Raw genomic sequence first — 17,240 nt, forward strand, 5'->3', positions numbered from 1 at the left:
TTGAAGATATACCTAGTTCTACGTACACACGCCCATGTCTGCTTTCAAGAGATTGATGACCCTGAACTTGTACAATGACAGCTTCATTACATGTAAGCATGTGTGCGTGCGTGTGTGCATTTGTTTATGGGTGTTTGGAAGTGTTCCCTTTTTTACTGGAAGAATAAGAGATTAATATCATATTCCCATTTTAAACAAGTCTCACTAAAATAAGAAAGAGAAAAAACCTGAGAGGTAGGATCAACTTGTAACTTATTTCAAGTGCTTTGATGGCTTTCCTTTCCTGAATATCAATGTAATCTTGGACAAATAGCTGTACAGAAAATATTAATTAGTTTGTATTTGGAATATTTTTGCTATAAAAACTACTAGTATAACATATATGACATTAATCCCATACTTTGAACAAAGAGATAATTGCAATAAGCTTGAATTTCATTTACACACTTGCCTGTATTTTGCTTTGCTTTGGTGGTTCAAATTATTGCTCTAAGTGCCAATCCTGGGATAAGTCACAACTAATGGTTGCCCACCATAAATGACATACATGTACAAGAACAAATTACGTCATTTATCAACTATGTCTTGGCTGCACCACTTAGCAATGACGTTCTTGTATGTTGCATACGGTGGATGACTTGTGCATCAGTTGTAACTGATAAATAATGGATGTTGTATTTTTGACAGCATCAAGGTATTGTTTGTCATGAAGCTGTATTAAGGATTATTTATATTGATATACTCAATGTTATATAATTTCTGTATATATTTTATATCTAAAGACATCTAAAATATTTGAAATACTGATAGCACGGTATTGGTATTCCGTGAAAATTAATTTTATTATATTCCCTGAGATGGACCGAGGACCATGATAATATTATTATTAAGTCATGAGTTTTGCAATTCCAATATGAATTACGGTTATGACTGGTTCTTTTCAAAGGGAAAAATATGAAAGTTTACAGATACTCCATTTCTTTAAGTCATAAATACTCAAAACATTCCTAGTGAGTGGTAGCAACAAAACTGTAAAGCTGGCCACTTTATAGTTTTATTCTAAACAGTAAAACATCACAAATGCTACAAAGATTTTTTAATGATTTCAAAATTGTGTATCTGAAAGATTCATACTTTTACTTTATTGAAAAGAATGCACAAGTACTGTTTTTGTGATTAATCCAGTGTCATTATAATACTATATAACCCAGCTCTATGAATTATATATTAAAAGATAGCGGAAATGTCTGAATTTCTACTAGATGCAGTATTGTTTAGAGACAAATTATATATTCTCTTAAATATGAAAGATAAAATTTATTAGTTTACGATGCATATTCCACAATATCTTCAGAAAATATATCAAATACTGTTGGATGGCACGTTATTGAAAGATAAATGCCATTATACATAACATGCTGATATTATTAAATGTGGCAAGTTAAACACCTAATAATGATGAGTTATTTCAATCTCATTGTACTGTTATTAACTCTCAGTGATGTAAACAATTATAAAGTGTTGCACTAGACAACTGTTGCATTGTGATATTATAAAACTAATAATAAATTATAAAAGTAAAACAAAATTGTTGTTGTGTATTTCTTAAAAACTACACTCCCCTATTAGTTTCATGTTAATCAACGCAAAAAAAAATGGTATTTCAAGACAATCAACTTTACCGGATGTACTATTTTAATACATTATTGGCTTATCCAGCTGTGACAAAGGCTATAGTGGTAGTATGTATAAGAAACAATGCATGTTTTCACACTGTTTATTAAATGAGAAATGGTACACATGGAAAAAACAAGATGGAAATGCACACACACCCACACACAGTTAGTACTACTTAACTTACCTACGTATCCATTTGGATCTCTTCCATGCCGTTCATACCTTTCATTGAGATAAATACTAATTTTCAAAGCCTCCCTAAGACTGCTGGTCCCCTCCAGGATTTTCTTGGCCCAACACATTCTGAGGAATCCTAGCATCTTGCCCACTTTTACCATTTATAGCTTGGAAAATGAGACCAAGTACCCGGGATTAATCTATTATTACAAGATAATTCATCCTGCAGTGCTTGAATGGTTTATTAAATTTTAGCCTTCGGATATATATTTGTCAATGAATTAGAATTGGATTTTTTTCTTCAAACTGTGTGGTCTTATAATTTTATTCTTTTCTTCTGAGTAAATGGTAAGGATGTAATGCCTAGGCGAATTGCCACCTTCAATTATACTGCAACAATATTAACCTTCTTGTGAATAAAGATGTTTAAAAAAATCTGAGTAAATCAAGTAAAGGAAATATGTGTACCATACAATGCCAAACCGGGCAAATGTTCTGCAAAATACAGTTCGAAATACTATAATACATCCCTTCCTCCAAAATCTTCTCATAAAAATGCCCAAGCATTTAATTTATATTTCCTCAAGCAGATTTACATATATATGAATTTAAAATAGTTTATCAATTAGTATCATTTTATCTGTTATTATTTTATCCAAAAACTGTCTACCAATTGGAAATTTGTTTAATGCCCCCCTCCCCCCGGAATAAAAAATAAAAATAAATTACCCAGTTTACTATACTCTGCAAAGGGTCCTGTAAAAGGAAACAAAGAATGACTTTCATGACCCAATATTCATGTTTGCTTTCACGACCAAAGCTCACTTATAATTTCAAAAGCAGCATGATTTTTGTAATGATGTGTTATATTATAATATATTATTGAGGCTGTGTGTATTATGCATCCATAATATTTTCTGTATTTGCAAAAAAAAAAAAAAAAAAAAAAAAAATAATAATAATAGACTCCAATGGTCATTAAATACCCTGTGACATCAGTCAATGTGATTACACTTAATGAGTTTAAGTATAAAGGTATATTTATTAAAATCCATCAGGTGAAAGTACATATCCAAACTACAATTGTTCTTCTACATGTATATTTAATCATCAGACTTTAGAAGACTATGAAAATATTAATTATTTTCTAAATTTTAAAGTACATTATGGCTTTCTGCAAAGGTTTATCAGCTTGGTATGTACATGCACTGGCTTTATATAAAATACACTGGTAACATGAAACTTTTTCTTAACTGAATTGGTTAGATTCCAATTACCCATGCTCTTCTTATAAAATAGTCACATGAAATTCTTTCCTGAGTATTAATTTTTTTTTCAAAACCTGATAATTCAACAGATTCAGTCCATCATACTACAGATCAATCCTCAATTTATGAAATCATGAATCCTTGAAATTCTAACTTGCCAAGGATAATCCTTCGTCCAGATATCATAAAAATGTACTGATACTGGTGCATCACTGCCTTTTACAACAGGGAACTCCATGAACCATATTTACATGTATTATATGTCACAACTAATGCCTGTTCTTGAAAATAAACATGACTACAGATATTAGTGCTTCTTTCCTCCATATTTTCTAACAAAAGCTGGGACATCAAATTTCCTTTCGCATCCTTGATAATTCATGAAGCGTATCTTTCCAAACACAGGTCTCTCTCCCCATCCCTGGTCATGAATACCACATATGCTCCACATACAACCTGGAACAATAAACAACAGTTATGTATTACTAATTGAATTGTTGAGGATATAAGATAATTTACTGAGAAGTAATTGTTTAGCATCTTGATTGGCGATATAAATAACATACAGGAATAAATATGTGACTGACAGTCACAGAAATATTGGAGGTAATACCCACATATTTTGTAAGCTCTTGATAAAAAGAAAAACAATAATTTAAAAGGAATAAATATGATATGTTCATACTGGTCAACAAGTGTAAATCCCCCCTCCTCCCTGCCACCGCCACCATTTTTTAGTGTGAACATGTCGTGATTAATCCCAGGAATGAGCTAGCTGTGTAAACCAAAATCAAAACCCATCGCATGATGGAGAAGAATACTGATCTAGAAATGATGGGAAATGGTGTTGATCTAACCAAATGCATCACATTCGCATACTAGCTTTCTCTCTCTGTCTCTCTGTCTCTCTCTCACACACACACACAAAGCCAGACACAGACACACTGATGCACATGCACTGACAAATTCACTGATACACATTCAAAAACAACAACAACAACAACAACAACAATGCCAACAACACACTGACACTTGCTGCGATCATGACAGTCACAATATGTACTAAAACAGGCTAGAGTCTGCACATGTAATAATTAACATTTTTAACCTCAATAATAACAACGAAAGCAGTCTTCTTTTCCAAGGGTCACATTCAGCGTTTGCTGATTAAACAAAAACCATGATAAAACCCACACAGAAAGATAAGACTATTAGCACAGTATTTTATGACTTTAGGACTTTAGACTTTACGTCCTCTCCTAACGTGAAGTAGGAAGTGGGTACATAAACAGGTAAAAGAATTATAAAATATATTGTTGATTACTGTATACATGGAACCTTTTGGAGTATTAAATCATTAACTTAACTCAACAGTTTACTTTTAAGCTGTTTTGGCATGATGAAAATATGTCTTTAACTTGGACAGGGGCCAAACCTACATGTACTGTATAGTGCTTATGTTTCTCACTGGACTTATGGAACATTAGAACATTCCAGAACTAAGCAAACAAAGTGGGCTAGAGAGTTTTAGAGAAACAAATTGCATGGGCAAAGTTGAAACAAGCTGAAACATAGTTCATCTTTACTAAGACATAAAATGAAATCAAAACCATGCAATCTATGTTGATTGAACACTTCATTTTCAGACAAAGCCTTGTCATTAAGAAGATCAACAGTGAAACCTCAGTGGACGTCATTTGGGACATCTCACAGGCAGTAACATTGGGTCACCTGAAAAATTAACACGTAAAAAAAAAAAGAAAAGAAAAAATCTGAATATCAACCAGGGACAGATTCGCTCCCAGGTGAGTAAAGACAATATGATGCCTGGGTGTCCTACACTTGACATTTTAATTACTCCTAAATTCAGAGAATTAGCCAGAAGTGGACAGACTGGGAGTGTAATTATAAATTCTGGGAGTGTAATAGCAATGAGGTCAAATGGACCGAGATGCTGCCAGAGTCCGGGGGGGGGATATATGATTTTTTTGAGGCCATTTGGTGCATTCTGGTGACATTTTGAAATCAAAATATTGTTTGATCAAGTTTTATCATATTTCATAATTTCAAAGAATAATTGTAATGGCAATTACATATTATATTCCAATCTGAAAAATATTGCTTTAACTATTAAACAACAAAAACACAATATCTAGACAAATTCACCTTTGATTTTATGCACGTAGTTTTACATTTTAAACCATTTAGAGTAATCTTTGTCACCAGTTAGCTGACTAAACTGTTTTTAAGGTCAAACCATTTTCATCTGGATCTTAAAACACAATTAAATATTTAAATTGACTTTAAAATGCATGTAGTGTACTATCCGTGGCAAGTTGACATATAACGACAGAGCAGCAATGTTATTTCTGAACTGAGCCAAATATGGTCGTTTTTGTTTACCCAAGACACAAGCCTTTTTCTGGGTTTTAAACACAATTTTATGTATTATTTATCATGAATAAAAATGTATGGTAAACACACGGCTTCATCATGGGCCATGATTTGAAAAACTGACAGTGTTTCATGAAAAATGGCTGTGCAAAACATGGCCACAGCCTCCTTCTTGGTATGTACCAACAGCTACAGTTGAGCTCCGGAATGTTTCCGAAAGGAACAATTTTTAACAACTTAACTGGTTACTTTTTATAACACCTCCCCTCTTTTATGAATGGATTGTGTACATAATGCATGTTTGCTCACTATATTATCAACTGACAATATTTAAGTGATTAATTGCAGCATGGGATGTTATCTCCTGTGACCATTGAAGTGTCAGCTCTAGTACCCTATAAGTATCTCGGTTACCTAGATGGGTGCTTTCGGTAACAAAATGTAACAAACTGATAACAAGCTGGAGCGTTCTTTCTGAGCTCAACGGCTAGATTTGCCACATTTGGTGGTGTAATACCAAAAAAAAAAAGAGTTTTAGGAGGGTACCATTCTGTACATTCATTACCAGTGAAAACCACTTTTTATTTCAAGGAAATTCATGAAACCTTCACCTTATGAACCGTGATTCATGAATCATCACATTTCTGTGACTAGTGAACCTGGGTTTTAATTTTCTGCCCTTTCTGAAATGAAGTCAATTTACCTGGTGATTTGTGATTTCCAGCATTTTCGACATGCACTACAGTGTGATATTAACTAACATTTATTTACTCTGATTTGTGAATTTGATAATCACTACCTGCCTACCCCCACCCCCCCCATGAAACGCTCACTTAGAGCAGTTCAGCAAACTGGTAATTTGTTATTAATGGTCACTTGTTGGTACAAATCTACATATAATCAATTAACTGAGTGGGTTATGTAGATTGCATCAATGTTGTAATCCGATTATAAAAAATATTACCTGTGAGCACCACATTATACACAATCATTTAATAAATGGAAATTATAAATAGAGAATTAATTTATGTCAAGCATGATTATATAACAGGTGACAACAACATATTGTTAAGTCAATGCCTTAAATTACAAATAACTCTTATAATCATTTAAAAAATGATTGAATTGAATTCTTTTTCAGAACTGAAAAAATGGCATTATCAAAACCTTTCCTCACACCTCAAATGGACGAGGAACAAGAGAATTATCTTCGCATGAGAGTGTTTCTGGAACGTGCTACGGATGTTCTTAGAGATGTATTGACAAGAGAATTACAGAAAACTTATCCACGGGACTTTGACCCATCCACAGGCATATTGTGTAATGTTTTGAACAACCCAACTGTAAGAAAAAACTTGCTTCAGTTAAGTAGGAGAAATGTTCTGAATGCAAGCCAAAAGCAGATTTTGTATCCAGCTGGGAGCCCTTCCTCAACTGCAAAAGTAAATGATTTTGATGTCACTTTAACTGTCATGCTTTTACGTAATATCACCACATTGAATCCAAACGCCAAATGGGACAGGCCTCTCAGCACTGACCTGTCCACAGAAGCAGACATTGGTCGAGTGAAGACATATCGTAACAAACATATGCATGGTGCAGCCAGGCTTCCAGCAACAACATTTCAAAGTGACTTTGACGGTCTCAAGACAGTACTGCTACGTTTGTCAAAGATCTATACAGATCAAGACTATGACAAAGTACTCATTGATCCAATACAAACCTCAGGTATACAATTTTGAAATTAAAAAAAGAAAACTTTACAAAGATTGAATTATATTGGCATATAATTGTATATAATTTTTAATTAAAAATATTCAATTTTCTTGCTAATGAATTAATACATAGCATGGAGGATTTTTTCTACATATAAAATGTTTAACTGTTCCTAGTACCAGGAACTATCACGAAAATATTTTAATGATTATACAAAATGCAAAACTTTTATTAATAAAATTAATGAATTATTAAGGCGAAAGAGTACATTTTTGTTTTATTTATTTTTTTGGTCAAATGTGAATTTGGAATGCCAGATGAGAGCTACATTGGTTCCCTTTTATTTTGGCCAAGAAGAATTTTGGAAAAAAGGAATTCTAGATGAAATATAATATATAAAATGTTTCTTATATTCTTATAAAATGTTTCTTATATTCTTATATTGCTATGCTGAAATAAGTTACAATGCCCCAATATTATTTATTCAAAATACTCATTTTTTTCAAATTAAGTGAAATATTGTATACATTGTTTCAGGAGTACCTACTGCCTGTCAACTCATGTCCATGAACCTCCCTAGAAAAGACAGTAACTTTTGTGGACGAGAGGATTTGCTGAAAGAGATCCAACAAGATGTTGAGAACTCAGAGATTGTGCTCCTGACAGGGATGGGTGGTATTGGCAAGACCAGCATTGCTGTAGAGATGGGGCATCGCATGAGTGAAGAAGGTAGAGATGTTTTCTTTCTAGACATGAGGCAGGTTAAAAATCTAGATTCTTTTCAGTTATCACTGGTGCAACACTACAATCCTAAGATGTTTTTGAAAGAAATATATGGTGATTATCAAAACTTATTTCAAAAGGTTCTTTCTGAGATAAACTCGTCAACTGTGGTTATTTTTGACAGCATTGATCATTTTATAAGAGCTAAGAAAGCAGAACAGTTTTTACAATTATGTCAGGATATGTTGAAAGCATCAAAGCACATGTCTTTAGTTTGTACAAGCCGCCAATCATTTGACCTAACATCTGTGAAAGTAAACGAAAAAGCAATATCCCATCTTGATGTTAAATCATCAACTTGGCTACTATCAGGTGGGGCTTCTGCTCCCCAAACAGAAGAACAGGCTAAAATATTGGAAGAAATAGCTGCTAGATGTGGGTACTGTCCTCTTGCCTTGAAATTACTAGCACCTCAAATAAAAAAGAAAGGGGTTTTGCGAATGCAAGAGAAAATAGACAGAAAGGGTGTTCTTGAAGTAGCAGATACATCTGAATTTGAAGGAATGAAGTCAACATTTGAAATATCATTTGAAGCATTGTCTGATAGCGAAAAAGATATGTTCTGCAGTCTGTTCATATTCCCAGTGTCGTTTCATTTGACTGATGTTTCAAACATTCTCCAAAAAGAAGAGGACGAGTGTGAAGACATTCTTGATAGTCTCACATCCAAGTCCCTTGTAAACCAAGTGAGTGATCAGGTTTATGATCTACATCTCCTGTTAAAGGCTTTTTCTGAGTCCCAAGCAAAACAAATTCCAGATAAAATATCAAAGATGGAAATTTCATACTGCAAATATTATGGTGAAAGGGCAGCTTTACTGGTAGTAATATTTGAATCCACAGTTCCAAAATTTGCAAATGAAAGAGCAGAAATCATACTTCCACATTTGTTGTACAGTGGAAAACTTTTGCTAAAACATCTAAGCCAATACCTTCAAAATAAATCAACAAGCACTACTGCACTAGTCAAGGATTCTGACACAGACTATGATGATTTCATACTAAGGCTTCTGGCCATAACCAATGTATTGAGACAAATGTATTTGTTAAATGAGCCTCTGCACCTATTAAAAGAGTTAGCAAATGTTCTAAAAACAAAACAAAACGTGCTTCGTAACAGACAAACCAAAATGCACTTATCTTCAGTATATCACAGTATTGGGACAGTTTTGTTTGTTATGGGTAAGTATGACGCTGCATTGGAATACCACAAGAGAAGTCTTGAAATATGTAAAGAGCTGTTTGGCACCCAGCACACTCAAACCGCTGGAAAATACAGCAATATTGGTCTTGTGCTACATGAGCTGGGTAAGTTTAATGACGCATTAACATATCAAAAGAAAGGTCTTGAAATACAAGAAAAGGTGCTAGGTACCAACCACCCTTGTATTGCTGGACCATACAGCAACTATGGAAATCTGCTACATGACATGGGAAAGTATGATGATGCATTGACATATTACCGGAAAGGTCTTGCAATTCAAGAACTGCTGCTAGGCACCAATCACACTGAAACTGCTGGCTCATACAGCAATATTGGTCTTGTGCTATATGAGATGGGTAAGTTTGATAATGCATTAACATATCAAAAGAAAGCTCTTGAAATACAAGAAAATGTGATAGGTACCAACCACCCTGAAACTGCTGGCTCATACAGCAATATTGGTCTTGTGCTACATGCCATGGGTAAGTATGATGATGCATTGACATATCACATGAAAGGTCTTGAAATACATGAAAAGGTGCTAGGTACTAACCACCCTCGTACTGCTGACTCATACGGCAATATTGCTCGTGTACTATGTTACATAGGTAACTATGATGATGCATTAACACATCAAATGAAAGGTCTTGAAATACATGAAAAGGTACCAGGTACCAATCACCCTAAAAGTGCTGACTCATACACCAACTATGGTACTCTGCTACTTAAAATGGGCAAGTTTAATGATGCTCTGACATATCACATGAAAGGTCTTGCAATTCAGGAACAGCTGCTAGGCACCAATCACACTAAAACTGCTGGCTTATACAACAATATTGGTATTGTACTACGTGACATGGGTAAGTATGATGATGCATTAATATATTAAAAGAAAGGTCTTGAAATACAAGAAAAGGTGCTAGGTACCAACCACCCTTGTACTGCTGGCTCATACACCAACTATGGAAATCTGCTACATGACATGGGAAAGTATGATGATGCATTGACATATTACCGGAAAGGTCTTGCAATTCAAGAACAGCTGCTAGGCACCAATCACACTAAAACTGCTGGCTTATACAACAATATTGGTCTTGTACTACGTGGCATGGGTAAGTATGATGATGCATTAATATATCAAAAGAAAGGTCTTGCAATTCAAGAACAGCGGCTAGGCACCAATCACACTGAAACTGCTGGCTCATACAGCAATATTGGTATTGTGCTACATGACATGGGTAAGTATGATAATGCATTGACATATCAAAAGAAAGGTCTTAAAATACTTGAAGAGGTGCTCGGCACCAAACACACTAAAACTGCTCAGTTATACTACAACCTTAGTATTTTACTACATAGCATGGGTGAGAATGCAGAGTCTCTTAAAAATATGAAGAAGGCACTTGATATATATGAAACACATTTTAGTGTCAAGCATGAAAAAACGGCTTCATGTTACCTGAAAATTGGAAAAAATTTGGTTGAAGTAAAGTTGTACAGAGATGGAGTTCTTTATTTGAAGAAATGTGCATCAGTTCAAGAAGAGTTACATGGTCTGACTCACCCCAGTACAATAGATACATGTAAAATGATTGGTACTGTTCTCATACTGATGTCACAATTTACAGAAGCAATCAAATATTTCGAAAAAATTAACTGGAACTTTGTCATTGACAAAATTCTGTATTTTAGCCACCCTCACCCTAAACTCGATGTGGAATTTGGAATGATGTATATATGAAAAACAATAGGAACCCAAGCAGGAATCAAATATTTAAGTATAATGTATATACAAACATTCAGTAAAAGAAAATATGTATCTGATGGAAATCATTTGAGAAAATCCCTTAAATGACCTGTTACATCAACATATAACTGAGCTGAAGTTATGCTAAGATACATGTACCGTGTTATCTGTATATATGTTTATGTCTGCTTTCAACAGTTTATTAGCCCTGAACCTGTAAAATACCAGCTTGATTACATATGTGTGCATGAGTGGGTGTAAGAAAGAGTATTTCCCTTTTTTACTGAAAGATAAGAAAACTTGTATCAGACTACCATATTAAAACATCTCATCAAAATAACAAAGGGGTGGGAACAACTTGTAACATTGATCAAGTGCTTTGATGACTTTCCATTCCTGAATACCAATATATTTTAGGGCAAATAATTGTACAGAAAATAATTAAGGTAGTATTTAATGATTTTTTTATTTAAAACATAAAGATATGCCATTTTTGTCACAGGTGGTGCTTTGAACAAGATGATAATATTTATTGCATTTGTATTTTGCTTTTACACTTACCTGTGTTTTCTAGGCTTTTGTGACTTCAACCTTTTGTTCAAAGTGCCAGTCATGGGATAAGTCAGATACAACTACTTGTCGTCCACTGTACGTGACATATAAAAGCACATTTTATCTGGGCTGTGCCTTGACATACTAACAACTTTTATATGTCGAATACAGCGTAACACTATGTAGTAACTAGTACATAATCTAAACTTGCATAAATATATTGTTTGTTATATAACTGAACTCTAAACTGAGTTTTTTTACATAGTTTTAGCATCAGGTTCTGTTAAAGAACTGAAATAGTGAAGGACTATATTACATTATTTCCCATCAGATTGGGTTAACCGACTGTAGAATTCTTTCCAAAACATTGTTGAATATGAGTTACAACAAAGTATAACAATTACTATAATATAAGTTATGGAGTTTTACTGACAGAAAATATATTTTGAAAAGAGATATATGCAACAGACCGGTCCAAAATTCCAATGTTAATTAATTATTAAATAATGTGTGTACATGTGTTCAAATTGTTTTCAAGTGACAAATAGTATTATTTTTTTAGTTTTATTCATATCAAAAATGTAATCTGAATTAAGTGCTTAATAAGGATGTTCAAACATTATATATCAATTATTACTGGTTTTTGTAATTCTTATATAATGTATATCAGATAAATCACATAACGGAGTGACTTTATGATGTGTATATTAAGGGATAGCCATCGTAATGTCTTAAATACAACTGGTTGTATCATTATTAAGAGACAAATTATTATGCATGTAGTCATGGAAATATCCCATGTTGCATGTTTTTAATTTGTTCACAGTGCGTATTCCAGAATATCTTAAGAAGATATTTTTCTATTACAGTTAGATGGAGATTGATTAAGAGAGAAATCCATTATACAGTATATAATGTGATGTACCTAGATGTAGGAAGTTATGATGAGTTATTTCAACCTCATTGTACCGTTATTATCAATAAGTGGTCTGAACTGTGGTAGTGTTGCACTAGACAACTGTTAACATTGTGATGTAATAAAAATGATAATACATTCTTAAAGTAAAACAAGTGTTGTTGTGTGTTTCTTAAAGCTACCCTTCCATGTATGTTTTATGTAAATCACTGTCAAAAAATCCACAGTTTAAGTCAGTCATTATGGAATCTGTGAACATTTGTGGTGTAAGATAATAAAGGAAAAAAGTTCCCTTTAAGATCAATTACTCTGTCAAATGTACAGTTTTAATACATAATTATTTTAGAGAGATGTCACACATAAAAAACAACATATCTGCGTCCACACAAAAACACACACACACACAGTTAGTACTACTTAAGCATACCTAGATATCCATTAGGGTTCCTTCCATTCACTTCATACTTATCATTGAGATAAATACTAATTTTCAAAGCCTTCTCAGGTCTGCTGGTCCACTCCAGGATTTTCTTGGCCCAGTACATTCTGAGAAATCCATAAATCTTTCCCTCTTTTACCATTTGAAGCTGGGAAAATGAGACCAAGTACCCGGGAATTCATCTGTTAATATATCAAAGATAATTCGTGTTGTCGATTTTCATCCCTCTTCCTTATTGATTGTGATTTTTTAATTGTATTTTCCTTTTCAACTGAGTCACTCAACTAAAGGATATATATATTCCATGCAATGCCCAACCAGGCAAATGTCGTGCAAAATACAGTTTATAAATAGTATAATGCATTACATAATCTTCTCATAAAAATGCCGACACATTTTTTTCTTGATTTTTCCTCAAACAGATTTATGTATGCATTTTAAATAGTACCCAACTGCCAGACTCGGCACGAATAATGCATCAGTATGCCCTTCCAAGTATCAGATGTGACACCACTCTTGCCTAGTACACGATGTGATAGTGATGATTCTCAGCGGGGTTGGAAAGAAGTCCATCTCTACTCAAAATTTGTTCAGGGGTATGATACTGTGAAATGCGTACTCAAACACACCTTGGAAACGGGTAGTGTGGTCCGATCTGAATTCGCAATCATTTGGTGAGTCTGGTACTTGGGTAGGTCTGGTACACCTTTCTTTTCATCGGCAAAGCTCATGCTTAAATTAAAAAGCACTGTTTATGTAATATTATGTATTGTCATCTGCCTGTGTGTATGTTATGAATTCATTATATTTTCTGTATTTTGAATAAAGGAATAAAAAATAAGAAGACGTGTTAGTAGTTTCCATTCTGATCTTTACTTATAAGAACAATTACAAAATACCCTGTAACATCAGTCAATGTGATTACACTTAATGAGGATAAAAGTAGATTTATTAAAATCCAGCAACTGAAAGTATATACAGACACAATATCTGTTCCGCTATATGTCATCATGACATAAAATGTGACCATGGAGATATTAATTATTTTCTAAAGTTAAATTACAAGGCTTTGTAAAAAGAACAATCTAAATTGATCGACCCATCTTAAGGGTTTTCTTGCTAAATTGCTTTTAGTGTAAATGGCTTATATGCCTGGCACACCTGCTAAAGATACTAAACAATAGTCAATTACCCTATCACAGCTTTAGTGGGCGTGCGAGACATAAACCGCTAAAGTTGAAAGCAATCCAGTGAGAGCCCCCTTGAAGATAGTTCACTCCAAAGTTAGTGCCATAGCCTCTGGGAATGGTCTTTAAATTATGATTCTTGTCATCATGATGTGAACATATTATTTAGTAAAATAAACGATTGTGTGTCCCTGTACCAGTGAATGATAATTTAAGTACCTTATGTGCAGAAACTGGGGTTGACATAGGGTTCGGCTGAATACAGATCAATAAAGAATTGAAAACATTTAGCAGGTTTAACTTGGATATCGAAGAATAAGTCAATATGTTTTTTGACCTTTTAAACAAGCCAAATGTGGTGATAATACTGCCATACTGTGATAATGTTGTGTAGTGAGCAGTGTGAAAGACGGCCAATGTCTCAATGTAACATGTAGAATAATAATAATAATAATAATAATAATAATAATAATAATAATGATTTATTAACATATCTATGCACAGTATAAACAGAATAAAATGAAAATCAACATGTTCTGTCAATACAATATAATTCACTAGAATAATAAAAATCCATTTTGCTCATTAAAAACACGCATATTGCCGATAGGTAAAAGCTATTTTAGTGCGTGTGGAAGTTGCCTTTAATGACCGTACTCTACTTGATGACAAAGGCATAAATAGACTATTTACAGGGTGGCCCGTGATTGACTTCACTTTCTTCAGCACTAAGTAAACAATTATTTCCTTAGTATCAAAATGTTATTTTCGATTTTTAATGTTTTTTTCTGTCAGTGCTTATGGATACAAGAAACTACAGATGAATGCTAATATTTCAATAATATACTGTAAACATTAAGCCTGAGATTTTGAATGGTCTTGCTTCGCACAGTAATTTGCTTGTTATGGGTTCATAGCTGTACAATGTCTTCTGAAGCACCTCACTGATCACATTATTCTTCACGTTCCTTTTCAACCACAGGAAACATTTTAATTAGAAAATAAAGGGCCTAATGTCAGAGGAGCACATACGTTATAATAACGACATAACAAAGGCATATAAATAATTCACTGAATTTATTGATGGCTGGAACATACAACAAAACGTATTGTGATAAAGAAATAGAAAGAAACATTTGGAAACTGATTAATCACTAGGGTACATTGGTTGAAAACGTTAAATGTATCAAAGTGATTAATAGTTTCCGATATTCATGTACAATGCTGTAACCAAAACAAGAAGAAAAAAATTAATAATTTAAAGTACAACCGGAAAGCGAAATTGATATTTTATACTCCAACAAAACAATGCAATCTATACTCAAAAAAGGACAAAAACAACGTACAAAAGCACCCTCACGCAAAGATCGATCAATCATTTTTATATTATTGTTGAATTGCCCAAGAACAGAGGCAAAATAAAATGATAACAGCTGCATATCATTCGGGAAGGGTATTAAGTGTACCAGTGCCACAGGTATATCTCTTACACTACCAGTACAGTTGACTTAATGTGATAGTTGTTGATGTGCAAGGGTATCTTTTAGGTAAGTTCAGTATGGTGGTGACCTTAAAGCAATATTTTAGGGATGGAAGTGCTATATTCTTTATTGATTTTTATGTTCTCTATTACATGGGACTGTATCAGAAAAATGTAGTGGCAAGTAGAAACTTTTCATAAGTACTACAAGGCAGTGCGTCAATTTTCCGTATAGATTTTAACGTTTTCAATGGACCTTTGTAAACAGTACTGCTCGGCTGTTTCACTATCAGGGGTACAAAATAGGGGTCACATTGAGAGAAAAAAAATGAACTCTGATGCATTTGTTTTATTTTGTAACAGACAAAAAGAATAACATCTTAACTATGACATCCAAATTCTTTAGAACACAATATTAATTACTTTTTGTGCTTCGTTCAAATCAACAAAACACCCCTTAGGCTTTGATTTGGGGGTACGGACACTACACGTTCAAGCAGCTGATGCTTTTATAACTAATTTTGTTTGCCAGTTATTTGTGCCAAGATTCCATAAAAATATCAAAGTAAAGATATAACAGCAGTACTTTGACCAACAGGATACAAGTACATGTATTAATCAAAACGTTTTTTTTTTAAACATCACATTGAAGACAAACAGTTAAGTGCGTTAATGCAGAGAGTAAAAATCTTTCACGCACGTGCACACACAAATAGATTTAAACCGGATAAAACAATTGATACTTGATATATGCTGTAATTATATGCCAGAACTGATTACCCCTTCTCAGACGCCATTATGACTCAGCTGCCCCAGGAAGGCTGGGTCCACCATCTTGCTTGTCATACTGTCGCCTGTTTCCTCACTATATACCTCATCTCCTAACATCTGTTTCCTTCGTGCTTCTTTTCAGGGATTTGCCTTTGTCTGGGTGAACTGATCGGCTTTTCAAGGACTCTGGCTCTTCTCCTAGGAGTTGTTGGCAAGACTAACTAGCCTTTTTGACAGCACGTTTTTCAGTAGATGCTGGCGTTTGGTTGTGTGAGAAGTCATTTTATTCTTGTTACATCCACTGTCATTCAGTTTGACTTTCATTCGCCAGACTTTAATTTAAACTTTTATTTTGCTTCAGTCTTTATTCTTGTTTTTGGAGTCTTTCCTTTTTCTTCATCTCTCGTTAATTTGCACCTCTTGCTCTGCTGTATTCAGGATTGTTGGGTATTCAGGATTGTTGCTCAGCCTTGACTCGCTCTTAGTATGCCCTCATTTCTTCTCTTTTCTTTAGTCTTTTTTGCTGGGCCAGCCTTGGAAAATTCTTTTTTTTGCTTCTCTGCTTTGTCACTTGCATTCAACGTCTTTCTTACGTGCTTCAGCAAGACTATCAACATCTTTACGGATATTAGCCCTTTGACATCTTTTTTCAAAGTATATTTGCTTACAGTTAAATTTTCAGGCTCCCCTTGTCTTTTCCGTTTTGGCCTTTGTCCATTATCTTCCATGTTTGATACTTCATTCCCTGAAAGAATTATAAATGTACTTACATTAATTATGCATGCATTGCAATGTCGATACCCGCTCAAAATATATTGTATATATTATCCATAAAATATTAATCCATTTACAGTTTATTGTTTTGCAATAAGCTATATTTGGCAAAATATTCAAAGCCCTATTGTTCATTTTGAATGCAAAGAGAATCT

At 33.8% G+C, this 17,240-nt stretch overlaps 1 long non-coding RNA gene across 1 annotated transcript in view; it reads left to right on the top strand.

Moving 5' to 3' along the window:
* Window positions 1-4,356: 4,356 nt before the first annotated feature.
* The window catches only part of LOC106179460 (uncharacterized), a 70,940-nt gene continuing 58,056 nt past the window's right edge, over window positions 4,357-17,240 (top strand). The window contains exons 1-2 of the long non-coding RNA XR_015331317.1: window positions 4,357-4,414; window positions 4,769-4,927. This is a non-coding gene — a long non-coding RNA (uncharacterized LOC106179460). The remainder of the gene's footprint in view (window positions 4,415-4,768; window positions 4,928-17,240) is intronic.

This window comes from Lingula anatina, chromosome 10 (genome assembly GCF_051362555.1).
Source record: "Lingula anatina isolate TDL-2025a chromosome 10, LinAna3.0, whole genome shotgun sequence".
Lineage (NCBI taxonomy): Eukaryota > Metazoa > Brachiopoda > Lingulata > Lingulida > Lingulidae > Lingula > Lingula anatina.